This window comes from Micromys minutus (assembly GCF_963924665.1).
Source record: "Micromys minutus genome assembly, chromosome: 4".
NCBI classification, from domain to species: Eukaryota; Metazoa; Chordata; class Mammalia; order Rodentia; family Muridae; genus Micromys; species Micromys minutus.
Window position 1 is genome coordinate 41,302,809 of NC_137973.1, and position 16,352 is coordinate 41,319,160.

A 16,352-nucleotide genomic window follows, 5' to 3' on the forward strand; every position below is an offset into this window, starting at 1 on the left:
CCTTGACTGACCTTGGCACAGGCCTGATGTGTTACACAAAGGACACCACCCAACCATGAGGTTGTAGAGCAACTTCCACACTGAGAAAGAAATGAAGTAGGCCATCCTAACTCCTTTCAATTCCAGAATTTCTGGTCTCAGATTCTGTGATTTATATCAGAAGCAGAAGCGGAGACCACTGATGGCTGCCTGTGGCCTCATTGCTTCTTCTCAGCCTCAAGCCACGAAAAAGATCTAGCAAGACAACAAACTCCACTTCCGTGCTGGAGGCGTGAGTCTCAGAATGGCTAAGAAGAGCACCAAGATCACACCATTAAAATTCTAATCTGTGCCATATTTGAATCCAAGACTCTCAAGTCTTTGATACCATGTTACATGGAAAGGCTGGACATTCCCAAGGTGGTATCACTTCAGAGAAGCCAGGCACAAGTGCACCCCTCTTTCCTTCACACATCCCCAGAACATGCTTCTCAATATCTCTTCCTCTCCACACAGTTCCTTCTCTGCTTTGAGAGATCCCATTTATCCTTGGACTCAACATCAGCTGCTCCTGGAGATGATGTCTTCCCGTGGCTCCTTTGTTTACACTCCCTCCTCTGTGATTCAGTAGAAATTATTCATATTATTTTCATCATCACAGTTCTATCTAGTGCAAGCTTCCCAGGTTGCTCAGAGCAAAATGCATGCCACGTTCATCTAGGCCCTCCAGCATCCCGTGAGGTGGCCCTCTCTGATTCCATGTAGGCAGGAGTCTGTGTCTTTTTTGCTTTTTGCTTCCCTCTGTTCCCACCATGCCAGCCAACACTGAGCGCAACATCAAGGTATACAGTAAGAGCTTAGCTCTCATATCCTGCGTGGTGCACAAATGTCTTTAGATGCAGAGAGACAAAACAGGTCTGTGCTGGTCCAGAACAATATAAAAGGAAATCCAACTCTGACATTCAGATCTGGTGGTAGTTTGTTCATTAACCTTGCAAAAAGTAACAGCTTCTTGTTTGCTTCTACCTTTGGCCTCACTCCTCCCCTCTCCCCTTTCCCTTTTCCAGCCAAGACGAATTCCAGAACATAATAGTTGGGGTGATGGGGGTTTCTTGATAGTTGCATAGCCTTGTTCGTCCTTTTACCCCAGAAACTGGAGAAGGGGAGTTTAGACCAGAAGGCCAACCTAGATGGAAGCCTGAGAGGTCCCAGGATCTGATAGGGGAGTTCATTTTACATGACTCAGTGTCCAATTGGTCAGATAGAGGCACCAGGCCTCTGGCCCTGCTCCAGGGCTGAGGGTGGTGAAAGATCCAGAGGTCAGAGTGGAGAACAAGGAGATCAGGTTCTCGGGCAAGGACAAAATGGCACCATGTCACTTGCCTGCTTGCTGCAGAGAAGTGAACAGAAGAACTCTCACCCAGGGAGCACCGGAAACAGCCATGATGCTGCCAGTAGGAAGATTGTGCTCCAAGAAGCTGGCAGGACTCCAAAGAACAGGGAGCCAGGAGGCCAAGCAGGCAGGACTCAGGACCCCACCCTTCATTCACCTACTTTAAATATTGGACTCTGTGGGAAGATTGCTCTGAATAAAAGATGATGATGATGATGATGACAGGGTATAAATGCCCTGCCTCTCGCATCCCAGCTCCTTCCTCCCTGGTCATCCGGCCTCAGGCTCAGCCAGGTTGGGTAGTTGCCAGCATGTATTCCAGTTGGTAAATAGACCATGCCATCAGTCTTGAGTGTGTGGTAACCTGTGTAGGTGCCACCTAACGGTCTTAGTTTTCTGTTGCTGTAACAAAACACCATGACCAAGGCAATTCATAAAAGAAAGCATTTACTAGTGCCAACAGTTTTAAAGTGTTAAAGTCTATCAATCATAGAAAAATGAAACAGCTACAGGAACAGCTGAGAGCATACACCTTGACTTACAAGAAGGCGGGGGTAGAGGTCACTGGAGGTGGTGCAAATCTTTTGTTATATCAACACCCTGTCAGTGAAACACCTCCTCCAAAAAAGCAATGCACCTCCAAATCCTTCCCAAATAGTTTCATCAACTAAGGGCCAAGTGCTCAAATCTAAGAGTCTATGGAGCCATTCTTATTCAACGCGCCACACCATCTTATTCAAAGTACACACACCCTTCCTTCCTACGCTCCACACTTGTGTCACAAGAGAATTGCTCTCTGGATTTTAACTACATCAGTCTCAGATGTTCTCCCCTCTGTAGGATGCCTTCTTCCCTACACCCTTTTCTCAGTCTCAATCACCTTTGTTTTGATTCAAATACCCCCTTGCAAAGAAGCTCTCATTGCATTCCTCAAGTAGAATTGGTTCCTCTACCCCACAGCCACAGGTTGCTGCCCTGCTTGCAACCCCTTCAGCCCATGAGCATACAGCTGGTATCTTCAAGCCTAGATAGACTCCCAATTCGTCTCTAATATCTCAAAACCTTGAGTGACTTAACTTCTCTGGTGACTCAGTTTCTCCATTTGTAAAACTGGAATAATACTAGAACACACTCGTGGTGCTATGAGATTAAATGAACTAACACGGGCAGAGCACTAGGCTCTGTACCTGATCTGTCATAAGTGCTTGAGAAATATTAACTGCTGTGTGTAGTGTTCAGTGAATGCTATGACCAGCTCCAAGCTGTCTCCTGTGTATTTTCTCTATGAATGTGTTTGCACATGAAATTCAAACATATTCATGTTTTACTTCTCTCAATTGATTCTTCTAAGAATAGAAATGTAGAGAGTAAAGAACAAGTAAGATATGAGAAAGATGGGGCTTTCTCTTTCCATAGAAAATCTGCTTCTCATGGGGCCACTGTTTTCTCCTACTGTCAGCTGTGATTCCAACAGTGCCTGACCAAGGGGAGCAACATCCTTTGAGATCATCGGTGACATGATGCTTATCTCCCAATAGAAAACTGGCCGGTTCTGTTAGAGCACCCTTTGGACCATAAGTACCTTGAAAGAAGCTCATGTTTGGACTCCTTGTCACTCAACTATCCAAGCACAGTTTCCTCATCCAATAATTAATGTGATGGTTTCTCTTAGTTACCAACTTGACTGGACCAAGAAGCCCACTTCTAAGTATGTTTGCGAGGATGCTTCCAGAAACACTAGGTATGTGGGTCAGTCAACCCAGATGCAAGCCTCCCTCTGAACATGAGTGACACTGTCTTGTAGGCTGGAGGCAGAAAGCAGAGCTCACAAGCAAATGCCTACTTGGTTCTTCTTGAGTGGGTGTCATTTGCTGATGTCACCCACAGCCATCAATCTCCACATGCTTCAGCTTTTACAGACAGGCTTGTATCAATGATGCTCCAGAGAGGTCCAAGCCATAAGTCTGGGGCTGGGGCTGTAGTGTTGGTCTCTCCTACAATATGGCTTCTAGATTCTTGGAATGGCTACTGCTTTCCCCAGCTCTGCAGTCCATAGCCAACCATGGTGGGACCACTCAACTTCTGATTGTGCAAGTCAACCTAATGAAGTCTCTCTTAAGGTTAATAAGGCCCCTCCTCTTACATTTACATTCAATTTGTTCTGTTCCTCTAGAGAACTTTAGTCAATACAGCCAGTTGGAATAGATAAAAACATAACAAGTTAATAAGTTGCCACCATCACCAACTCTTCCCCCATCCCTAGTAGACTAAGATCTGAGTGAATTTTCGAGACTCAGTAACTGCATCCCATCCAGACTCCCACATTCAAACAGGAGCCCCAGCATCCCCAGTGAGCCCCTCCATGGTCTGACTAGAACTGAGAAAAGAAAGAGACAGTTAGCCCCAAATAGCATCATATGAGAAGTATGGCAGGAGGTCTGGGTTAGAGGCAGGAGGAGAGTGTGAAGTCTATGTTCTCAGACTGGTGGTGACATCACAGTGCCACCAACAGCAGCTAGGCTCTCTGTTTCTAAGGTCTGGTATTCATCTCTCCCAGGTTGCTGGTCCTAAGCAAGCTGAACAAGGCCCCTTTTCTGTCACCAGCTGTGCATGGATGCCTTCTTAGAGGTCAAAGTCAATGCCTGGCAGCTGAGCCTTGATGTATCCTACTGACAAAAGAAAGATAATTTTTGCCTGAGGTCATCTACAAAGCAGCTCCCACAATTCACTTGCCACATGTGAGCCTGACAACCTGAGTTTAAGCCAAGGAGCCCACATTGGATGGAGAGAACTGACTTCCGAAAGTTATCCTCTTATTCTCTCTCTCTCTCTCTCTCTCTCTCTCTCTCTCTCTCTCTCTCTCTCTCTCTCTCTCTCTAGCATGCTCGTACACTCACATGCACATGTCATATAAACACACACAATAACAGCAACAATAACAACTCAGGATACTTCTTAAAACCACTTATGGCAAGGTCTTCTGGCTGCTAGCACTCATGTGGAGATACCCAGTTCCACTGTTCAACTCCATTGCCCACGTGTTACACTAGCTTTAGAATGTGTCCCAAGTTAGTGGCTAACTCAGCTTCCTGCTCAGTAAGTGACCTGTGTGCCTTCAGTGATGAAGCTGCCAGTTGTCCTTACCCCAGCTCAACCTGTGCCCTATACCCTGGCCCAGGCATTTTGCACCCTATCACCCAACAGAGCTGGATGTTCTCTCTGGAGCTTCCTCCATGGGCAGAGAGAAGCAGAGAGATCCTGTTTCACTCAAGGATAGGATTTCTGAATCCCAAGTATCCGCTGACCAGGATCCTCCCTGCCAGTCTTCCTGGGAACCTCAAGACCAGCACATCCCTTCTGCTATGGCCAGCTGACCTCAGCAGAGCTTCAGAGGCTCACTGGGTGTGAGACACCACTCCTGCTGGTGAGTGCTAACCCATGCTGTCCTCATTGGGCCCACTCTTCAGTTTCTTCCATCCCAAGCTCCTGTGGCATTCTCCAAGAGGTCTGGAGGCATTCTGGGAAAATTCAATTGCATGCATGGCAACAAGTGTCAGCCAGCCAAACTGGCTCACTTCCCAGCATGCTCTTAGGAAGCTGCATTCTTCTTTTGGTCTGCTTTCCTAGCTGTTTAGCTTGAGGTATTCCAAGAACACCAGCTCCAGTCTGGGTTTTGACTTTCTGTGAGAAGAAAGCATAGCTGTTCCCACCCTCTGTGTAATTTTGCTCCAGAGATTCTGAAGTCCTGCTGGGATTTAAGGACACCCCCCCTGAATACCCTCCACAACCTTCCTGCTCGCTGTTCCACATGAAAGTCGACAGAAGAGCAGACCTTGGGAAGCTAGAGGAAGGAAGACACTAGCTTTAGTGTGTTCTATCAAACACACAGCAAACCCCTCCTCCCACCCCACTCCATAAGCACACTCCACTCCCATAGGCAGATGCCTACAATTCTACTATAAGTGCTTTATTTCCTAAATGAAGCTTCTCTGTCCTAAACAATGAATAATTCAACAAATATTTTCTTTCAGTGGTTCTTCTGTGTTCAATATAACATATTGTTCTAAGGCCTGGGGTTAGGCAAGGATGTGAATCTTCTTCCCAGATCTCTCTGTAAACATTGTTATTGTGCCTGCTTTTCTGATTAGGGGATTTAAAAGAAAAGAGGTGAAGTAAATATCCCAAGGTCACATAGCTTAGAAATCCTGCAAATAACCAGCTATGGTGGCATACACCTGCAATTCCAACACAAGAAAGATGAACCAAGGACATCAGGAGCTGCAGGACAGCTTGGACTACACAGAGAAAAACCTGTCTTAAAAACCCAAAGCAAGGAACAAGAGGAGGAAGAGAGAAGAGGAGGAGGAAGAAGAGGAGGAGGAGGAAGAAGGGGAACAATTTTGAAACAGAGCTGTGAGGAAGTTTGGGATCCTTACAAAAGAGAGGCAGTGGCATTTGCCATGTTGTATTCAGTGTCAACATGAAGACCCAGGGTGGCCTGGCTCTAAGCCATCTATGCAGGGAAAGGGAAACAATGAAGAATGTGTGGGGAGTGACTGCTACCATCTGGAACAACAGCCAAGCTCATCGCTCCCCTCCATCCTTGATAGATGTCACATGTGTCTACACAGCTGGAATCAGTCCCAAGTCTCACCAAACATAGGAGACAGAGGCACGTGGAGGATGTTAGACTAGGAATAATGGGACTTCCCTGCAGACCTCTGGCTTGGACGCCTGAGTCTATTCTAGCTGGAAGGAGGAACTCCCTGGGGGCAGCACAGGGTGTACAGAAGGTTTAAGGAATCCACAGCAGACATCTAGAAGGAAGGGAATGTCTGAATAGGCCATGGTAAGACAGAGAGCAGGGAGGATCAGGCAGACAGGGGACATCGTAAAGGCAGATCTCAAAGGCTTTGGAAATGACCGAGCGAGATGTTTGGGGAGAAGGAGACCTTTACAGAGCAGTGAAAGACTAGGGCATGCCTTGGGGAAGGGAAAAACAGGGTGAGTTCAGGCCAGCATGAGAGCAAAGGTCAGCCCTAGCAGTATTCTCAAAACAAAGCCACAACTGGAAGAGGAGCACACACCTGTGACCTCATAACTCAGGAAGCAGAGGCAGGAGGAGTTCAAGTTAAAGTTCAACCTAGGTCACAGAGCAGGACCCTGTGTCAAGCTAATGTTGATGACAATGATAAGAGAAATGATGATAAGAATTTTATCAACACAGTCCAAGGCAGCCAGGCCCAGCTTTTGACATGAATCACAACCAACTTTTACATAGCACCTCTCATAGTACTTAGAGTTTTCCTAAGAGTTCATATGCCGGTAGCCTCTGCACCATAGACAGAAGAAACATAGAGAGGAAGCAAACTTTATGGGGCCACAGGAACTGGAGTTTGCCAGCTGCCTCAGCACCCATGCTTGTGAATACACGTGCATGGCTAAGCAAAGAGACTCAAGGGAGGATACAGGGAGGAATAGATGGGGGGTGATCCTAGGTTAACTCATCCATGATGAATTGCAGCACATTGTCAGATCTCAGAAGGTGAAAGAACCTGTCCTAAACCTTGGTGTGGGCTTCTGAGAAGCACTGGCCAGTGCTAGGCTCGGATTCTAACACAGCACCATCAGGTCCCTGCTTCACCATACGCATCCTTCCCTAACCACTCTAGGGGAGTGGTGCCCTCATCTTTAAATGGGAACAAGAATCGCAGTCTTCCCATCTCAAGTATACCTGCTGTGCCCGTCAAAAGAAAACAAGAATATAAAACAATGTCTAAGGAGTTGTAGGAAGCGGCATGAGACACAAGAGTGGAAGGGTCCCGGAAGCTGCTGGCTTCCTGTGCCTTGCTTCCTCCTGCCTCGTGCAGGGACAGATGGAGCAAGACTGCAAATCTACTTTAACTGTCTGTCATGTCACATGTACTTTGGTCAACACAGGTCGGATGTCCTGAGGGTGCAGGCAGGTGCCTCTCTGCCTATCTTAAAAGCAAACAATGAAAACATAGCAAACTAAAGTGATTTCCCTAGTGAGAGGCAGAGGCCAAACTGGGGCTCATATCCCTGGAGCCCACACATGCTCCATTTCCAACTGACAAACAGGCTGTGTGGAATCAGTGGCCGCAGGCAAGGTTAAGCGGGAGTAGAGGGTTAACAAGTCACATACCCAACGATAGAATTTTCCTAAAAACAGTCTTTCTTGTGTTATTTGGGAATAGCTAGAAACAACTTCACATTTGGGGGTGGGGCAGAGGAATTTTTAAAGGAACATAGCCTTACCTATCTGAGGCAGCAGTGGGGGTAACTAGCAGGGACATTCAGAGGGGTTCATCTAAACTCCTGAGATGACAAATAGCAGGATACAGAGTCTGCATGGGGACCTGGTTGAGGACACGATGTGTTAGTCTGTAGACTGTCCTGGGCTCTGCCTCAGTTGTCTGTAAGGCTGCTCCTGGCTCCACACATTTCCATGAGCCTGTTTGGGAGCAGCCACCATGGGAACTCTGCTTATTCAGTTTCACCACTATGAAACTTGCAAAAAAGCACACAGCAACCAAACACAAGGCTTCCCCATATTTCCCCTGGTGTCTAGAAACCTGTCACCATAGAGACAGACGCACCCTTCTCTCACAGGCAAACAGGGAGGCAATAATGCACAAAGCCAAGAGGTTGGGGGGAAGAGTCCAGGGGACCTTTTTCCTAGCTGACTTTCAAAGTAAAATTATTTTCCACAAGATCAGTAGGTTCTGGTCCCCATGGTTAATAGCAGCTGAATTTTAAGCCTCACATTACTATTGGAATGAATTATCCTGGGCTCATTCTTTTCAGCATTGTTGTTGCTACTCAGGGTTTAAATGAAAGAGCTCTTGCCTGTATCTTTCCATCCCTTTAAGAAGATAGCTTTGTCCTTGAGCAGTCCTCTCAGAGAGAGAGAGAGACACACTGCCCACGCTGTGCCCATAGCCACTCTAACAAGGAAGAGAGCCATGTGACCAGCCATCTGAGCCCCCTCCAGTCCTCTCTGTCTTCTTCAGTTGCTGCAAGCAACAGAATATTCTCCTGTTTCAAGAGGCAAAAAGATTAGATTGAAGAAAGGGGCCGGGCACCCCTGGAATAGAAACATGTGTGTAGTATGGGTGGGGCTGCAGGAGTCTGCCCCTATGTATCTGCATATTTTCTCAGACGTCTTGGTAATTACATGTCTATGTGTAGACGTATGTTGTTCTGCATGCATGCAAGTACATGCATGAATGCCTGTGTGTGTGTATATATGTATGTATGTATGTATGTATGTATGTATGTATGTATGTATGTATCAGTTTCTAGACAAATTGAATGAACTCACATGAGCATCACCAATGTAGGTCTGCTATTGTGGAATTAGAGGATAATAGAAAGAATGTTGAGTTTGGAATTAAAACACCCATGTGTGAGTCACAGCTTCCTAGCATGGACTAGTCATACACCTTCCTGGACTTCCGAGACTCTCTGTGTTAAAGGCAAATAAGAGATTCCTGCCAATGACAGTAAACACTGCCGGGTTCAAACCCTTTACAGATTTTACATGCATTGTTAATCTGAGGTGAGCAATCACCCTACCATTGTGCCAGGACAGGAGGAAATAGTCTTATCAGAGCACAAGGGAATAGAGATCAGGCCACAGAAATTGGCCTCTGCTGGCCTTCCTCTCACTGAGCATCCCATGCATCTCAGGCAGCCTCTGAGAGGGCCCTGCTCCTGTACCAATAGGTATAGAACATGGTACCAAGGGAAAGGAAGGAGAAAGGACTAATCTTACCCTGATACTATCAGCATCCACAGAGCCACCTACATCACATCTGTGTGGCAACTCTTGAGGCAGGAAGCAAAGAAGTCTCCATAAGATTGAGAGACCTTAAGTCAAAGGAACCACCAACTTGTCTTGATGCAGCATCAAGAGCCAGGCGGAAACTGAGAGCTGGCCCTTGTCTCTGCCTCCAGAGCCTGCATCCATAGCCACTCAACATGACAGGGCTTTGCTGAACAGAGAAAAGAAAGTGGTAGTCTTGAAACCCAGCCTGGAGAGGACCTCCAAGACTTGCAGCTTGCTGGCCATAGAGGGTAAGAGGAAAATTGAAGATGACAGGAACACAGAGGCCAGGAATTGCTTCCAGCGAGACAACTGCGCCCTCTCCTGTCCAGACAGAGCAGTACCACAGTCAGCCCCACAAGAGAGTGAAACCCCAATTCCAAACTAGCCCTGCCTGAAAGCTCCCTGGTCTGGTCTCCACCAACTGACAGCCCTGAAACATCTGACCTTTCCAGTGACAGATGCTTGTGTGCTCCTTGTCTCTGAGACATGGGGCCTCGAGGCACAGTATACACAGTTGTCTTTGCAGATGACTTCTCATAGTCATTATCAGACTCCCTGACAGCTGCTACCTTACTTGACTATGGAGGAGGTGTTAAGTTGCTAGGCAACCAAAGACAACCTGTGTAGAAAGGCCAAGGAATGGGCTCCAGGTATTTTTTTTTTTTTCAGCTTAGTACAGCTCAGTGACCTTGCAAAGTTAGATCTGCAGCATCAACACCAGTACAGACATCTGCATACCTGTTCTGGAAGCCTGTGGTGGATTGTGCAGAAAGTTCTAGGTTTGGTTATGTTAGAGACCACCACAAAGACTCATCAACATCTATGGATGGACCAAAATTCCAGACATGTTATAGAGTCACTGGGAAGCTAAGGACACTGTGATCTGTGCAAAGGTTATAGAAATGGGTTTAAAGGGCTTCTCGGTATCTAGATGATGTGCCTTAGGCCATACGACAAGTCTGTCTGGCTCATTGGAAGAACGGTAAGATGATAAGCAAGTCCTAGGGTATCTGACATACCCTTGCACTGTGTGGGTGGGCTATACCCCTCCTGAGTCCTATACATGCTTCGAGGCAGTACTGGGCCCTGGAAAGTATAGACGAACTTCTAGAACGTTCTCAGGAGAACAGAAGTGTCTCCACCTGGCACCCTCCAGGAAAGCTTTCCCTTCAGGCAAGGTTAGAAGAGTGGCCTGCACACATGGTGGCCTACAAGGAGGAAGTAAGTGTGCCGTGGGGAACAAGGTCCATCTGCACACTGATGCAGCCAGCACCGTACCAGGCAAGCATTCCGATTGTAAGAGGAGTCAGGCATTGTGATCCCTTCAGCCCTGGGTAAGAGCCTTGCCTGGAGTCAGAGCAGTTCTACAGAAGCCTCAGAGGGCCCCGCAAATCAGAGTCAAGACTGCTATTAGATGTCATAGCAATAAACACAACAACGAAAGTTGCTTCAAAAATCCTCAGCTCCTTCCTCACTGTGGGACCTTTCTGACCCAGAGAACAATACTGCAGACTGTGAATCCAGGAAAAGAATGAAATACAGTCTTAGTTACTCTAAATGACCATCGAAACAAAATGAATTCTCTCCAGAGGAATGGATCTTTCCATATTACAAAATGGCATGAGGCAGGGGTTGGAGTGAAAGGTAGCTTCCATGGCCAGAGACTGCATTCCCATTTCAGACATTTCTCTGCTAGGGTAATACACACACACACACACACACACACACACACACACTGCCTGGTCCTCAGAGGGGCAGCCCTCCTCTATGGATTCAGAAACCACAGTGAGCCCAGGTCACAGGTTGCTAATAAATATCTTCTGATCCTAGCCAACTAGCCAAGATAGTGTCTTCTAGACACGATTCATTTGACAAATTTCAACAGTATGATAACCTAAACAAGATCTGCATAAATAACACACCAGTTAACATGCCAACATGGGCCAACACAAGGCCCCGCCCCTTCATGAAGAGGCAGTCAGACAATGGCTTCTGAGAGGGAGAATCTGTTTTCTCCAAGGACAAGTCCCATAATGGAGTAATCAGTATCAAGTGAACAACCCTAAACACATGTAATATGAGCAACACTAATAGACTCTGTAGATCATATAGATGTATAGATTTTATCTGTGTATAATAAATATAAAGTAGGACATGAGTTTGCGAGAGTGGAGACATAGATGAATTGGAAGAGGGAGGTACAAGTAATGTAAACACTGTACTCACAAGGGAACTTCTCAAAAGATTATTTTTTAAAAGCATCTGCGGAGCCCTTATAATGTGAGCTGTCTTGGAGCTTATTTAGCCTTCAAAGCACACACCCCATGCCATCTCCCGTGGTCCTTACCCAGATCCTGCAGTGGCAGAGCGTGCACTCTGGTCTTTGCTTGATCTGCTTTGATGCTTAGGGATTCAGTGACGTACCAAGATGCACACTAGATCTAAAGCATGCAGCCTGGTGCTTCCTGCTATGTGTAAACACCTATAAGGCAATCACTGGTGCCCCCACTTTGTAATTCCTCCTGTCACCCTGCCCTCCCTCCCAAGCCACTGCTGATCAGCTTTCTGCTGCTGTGGACCACCATTTTTGACATTTTGTATTCGTGAAATTATTCTCTCTGTTCTTATCTGGCTCCTTTGACTCGGCCCATTTTCTTCCCCACCCCCACCCCACCCCTGTTATTTTCACCATCCTGTTTATTATTGAAAAACTGTCCAAAACATAACCAGTTTAGGTTTCAGCCAAGAAATCTAAAATAAACAGTTAAGTTGTTAATCAGTGCTTCAGAAAATGCATGGGTTCTAGGTTTTTTGTTTGGTTTGTTTTGCCAGAGGTTGGGGGAGGGGAGCAGACCTTAAGCCTACAACAGCTTCAGACTTGCTATGTAGCTGAAGAGGAAATTAAACTTCGAGCCTCCTTCCTCTACCTACCAAATGCTGGACTACAAGCATGCTACCATGCCAGCCTAAATTTTCAATGCTCTGTTTAATTTATATATTCTAATTAAGGGGACTTGATGGCCCCAGGCTGGTTCTAATTGGTTCAGGCACTAAATATCATACAATCAAGCATACACATGAAAATACTAAAATCTTGAATAATCAAGGAAATTCCTAACTGTAACAGGCATACATACAATGAAACAATTAGCATAGTCACAATTCACAGAGCATGTGTAGAATTTAAGAAAGTTGAAAAAATTCAAAACAAAACACTATGCCCTGGGATGCAGCGAAGGGGCATTCTGAAGCTTCAAAGACCAGACAGCCATGCCCAGACTAGGCAGGCAGTGAGTGGGTATTAATGCTTAGAACCTAGGGTTCAAGACTCCAGAAACCAAAATGGACAAAACCAAGCTGGAGATCCATTCAAGAGATGTGGAGTATTTGTTTCGGGTAAAGAGAGGTGATTGGCTTTGGGGAATGTGGAGACAAAACAAGCAAACATAAAAACAAGCAAAACTCAGAGACAGAGGCCATCCAAGCAGGCCTTTGGCCTCATACCTCACCGAACCTTCCCTGGGATTCCATTCCTTACACTGAGCAGCACAGCACATCCCGAGAGTACTCAGCACACCACGTTCCTAACATGTGTGCCATCAAGGCAGAGTGAATAAGAACTCTGAAAACGTAACAGCCCAGATAGAACTCCAGCATTAAGTATCCTCCTGTAATCCTACATTAGCAGCATAGTTTAACTTCTGAGCCACTTGTGGAATACGCTCAGCCTATGCCACCCTGGAGGCATCAACGCTGCTGTGTCCGATTCCTCATGAGGTAGATCACAGTTTCGGAACAGCACATTGACGTATTTGTCTACACTACCGCTGGTTATTATTAAGGCTGATAACCAAACTCCACATCTCCTGGCTTCTCAAACTATTAAACATTTTTTTCCTTCAGGTTTTTCACCAAACTCATAGCTTAAGAAAAAAAAGAGAGACACCAAGCCACAAGACGTTGTCAAAACAAATGACAAAGGCTAAGTAAGAATGTGTGCGGTGACTAACAGTATAGAGATTAAACAGTACTAAAGATTAAAAACTAAATAAGACACAAAACCCAACTTTACCAAAGATACAGGCATTTTATAGAGTATTCAGGAATTTAGAGTACTAGAGGAATCATAGGTTCAAGGCCCGTCCGGGTTTCATACTGGAACCCTACCTTGTAAATAGGGACATAAACTAGTACCAACTCATTGTCCAAGAGTCCTTTCAATATGCCGGGTCTGTAAGGAAAGGTGTTTGGCAAGACTGCAGGGCTGCACCGCAGGCCAGAGTGCTTAGGTTCTTCAGAGGTACAGGGATGTGGGCAGATGCCTGCTCCAGGTAGGCCAAGGAGCCCTGAGGCGTGTCAGCTGGCTTCCTGAACTGCACACTGTCATGGCCTCCAGCACCAGCTTTGTCAGGTGCTTCTGGACCAGCGCATCTTTCCACTGCAATTCACTCCTTAGTTCTGAGACATCCTCTTCAATAATTTGATCTGGTTTCTGGACAGACAACTGCAACCTTTTTTTTTTTTTTTTTTTTTTTTTTGTAAGAAAAAACATTCTGTCTGTCTCACAATGTCCCAAAACTTCTGGATACTCTGATCAACACCAGTTGGAATTTCCTCCTGATCAGTCCCATTGACATAATCTTGACTCACAAGAGAAGCAAGGCAAGCCTCTAATGATGATTCCAACTCGTCCACCAAAGTGCTGTTAGATGGTCTCAGAGCCTCAGGGGCTGCTGTCAGAAGCAATGCCTGGCCTGGGAGTCCAGGCGGCAGCGGAGGAGGGTCCAGAGGCTGCCCGGCGAGCTTCCCTCCCTGGGACACCGCCGTGTCTGCCCCATTTTCTTATTTTAGATGACAACATGGAGGCTTGATAAGATACTGCAAGCAGCTAGTGTAGACAATGCAAGTGTCCTGGCTTGGAGCCTGGGATGCTACTTGTCACTGATACGTACCACTCCGTCACTCAGTCACCAGACATTAACTGAGCACTTTGGTGGGGGGGGGGGCTGAGTGTGTAAAACCAGACATGGCCCCTCCCCTCAGGAACATGCAATGACTCCTTCCTGTCTTTATTAACCAGCATAGTAAATAGCATTTACCAAACAGCCACTCAGTGTGGGTGCACTGCGTGAAATGATGCTATCCCCCAAACCCTCCACTATCCTCCTACCGGCCACTTCAGACTGGACACTGGTACAGAGAGAGATTCAAGATGAATCCTGTCTTTTCAATAACATGCAAAAAACAGAAGTCATGCCCTGTATGGCATTGCCTGTGCTTTGGGCACTAGTCAGGGGCCTTAGGTGCAGAGACTGAGCCTGTGGTTATTGTCCCTCCACAGGGAGAGCCCACGAGTGTTCCATCAGCAGGCTGGGACACACAAAGGCAGATAAAGCTGGACTGGCCAGAATAGGCTCCATGGCAGGTCGTAGACCGTCTCCACATGAGGAGGGAAGATGACAAAGGACAGAAAGTGGCCTAGAAGCAGGACAGTTTAGAGGTGGGTTAGGTAGGGCAGATGGGAAGGGTGTGGAGCTGAGATTCCTCCGGCATCTTCTCACATGAATCCCGTTTCTCCCCTTGAGTTTGCTGTAATGATGAGGAAGGGAGGTAGGAAGGGTGAGGGGCAGTTACCTACACTTTAAGAAAAGACAGCTTACCATTTATAAAGTTACACCCTATGTAACTCTCAGTCCCCCCCCCCCCCATTGCACATTTTCTTTTGGAATTCGAGTTTGCACATGTGAGTTCAGGTGTACCTGTCCTATGCCCAGAGGGCAGAGAAGGACATCTAGTTCCCTGCTGTATCTGTCTCTGCCTAATTCCCTTGAGACAGGCTCTCCATTGAACTTGGAGCTCAGTGATTTTTCAGCTGGACTGGCTAGCCAGAATGTCTCAGCAAGCATATATGCTTCTTGCCTCAATACACACACACACACACACACACACATACACACACACACACACACACACATGCACACATGCACACATGCACACACACACATACACACACACCAGAACTGAGATTAGATGAGATTGTAACCGGTTTTTACATGGGTACCAGGGATCCAACTATATCTCTTCATACTTGCACAGCAAGCTCTCTTACCAACTAAGCCTCCTCCCAGCCCCTCAGCACCGTCTTTGAGGTGGGAGTTAAAGAGTCATAAAATCCAGGAGTTTATTCAAAACTACACAGCCTCTGAGTGGTGACACAAAGGTCCAAGCCATGTCACTTTCACCCACATGACTAACACTTTAGGGTCACATGTATAGACCCACGATTTGAGCTGCTATCAATTGGCTCTATTCTCAAAAAAAGCTTCCAGTTCCATCCTATGTTCCAGCCACTTGCTCCTCTCCACACCTCATACCATGCAGTCTATAGGAGTAACTCAGTGCAATGAGGAAGCCAAGCAAAGGCCACACGTGTCTAAGAGGCAGAACAAGCGCTCAGCATTCTGCCCTAACCGCTCAGTCTTGTATATAGAGTGCAGAGGTGGGCAGGGCGAGCCTCCAAAGAGCTGGATCCCTCACCTCAGCCTCCTGTGGTGGAGTACAGGTGACTCTGGGCCCAGAGCTCACAGGACTCTGAAGCACTAGCTATAGAATTGTCGGAAGTCATTTGCCCATACGATACAATACAGCTGTCTCCTAACTATTGCCATCCAGTGAGGTAAGAGAATGTGAAATCACTTTGAAGAAACTAGTACACTGTGCACAGCAGGGGTTACCTGTCCCCTGTAATGTCACTACAGATACCACCTCAGGTTAGGTCACTTACCTCTCTCTCTGCACTCACTCTAGCCTGCCTGGCTAGTGTTCTTCAATAGAAACAGAAGCTGGTAGAAACCTGGAAAGAGAATGTTCATCTATGTTCATGCATATCCAAGCCTTTGTGCTTTTGTCCTAACTCTACCCCAAATGCCCCCTGCACACAGAGATGGGAGAGAGAGGGAGGAAAAGCTGGAGAGATAGAGTTCCAAGGTGAACTCTATTCACCTTGATTTAAAGCCAAAAACTTCCACTGGCTAGTGACTTCTAGATTTCCTGTGATGTGGAAACGTTGACAAACACAGAAATGGATATAATCTTCTTTCTGCCAAGCATTTCACATGTGTATCACAT

General features: G+C 46.5%; 1 pseudogene across 1 annotated transcript; it reads right to left on the minus strand.

Moving 5' to 3' along the window:
- Positions 1-13,441: 13,441 nt before the first annotated feature.
- On the minus strand, positions 13,442-15,310 carry LOC308420075 (mediator of RNA polymerase II transcription subunit 28-like; annotated as a pseudogene). Its single transcript has 2 exons — positions 15,286-15,310; positions 13,442-14,065 (listed from the first exon to the last, which is right to left on the minus strand). The product of its transcript is annotated as a mediator of RNA polymerase II transcription subunit 28-like (transcript).
- Positions 15,311-16,352: the final 1,042 nt, after the last annotated feature.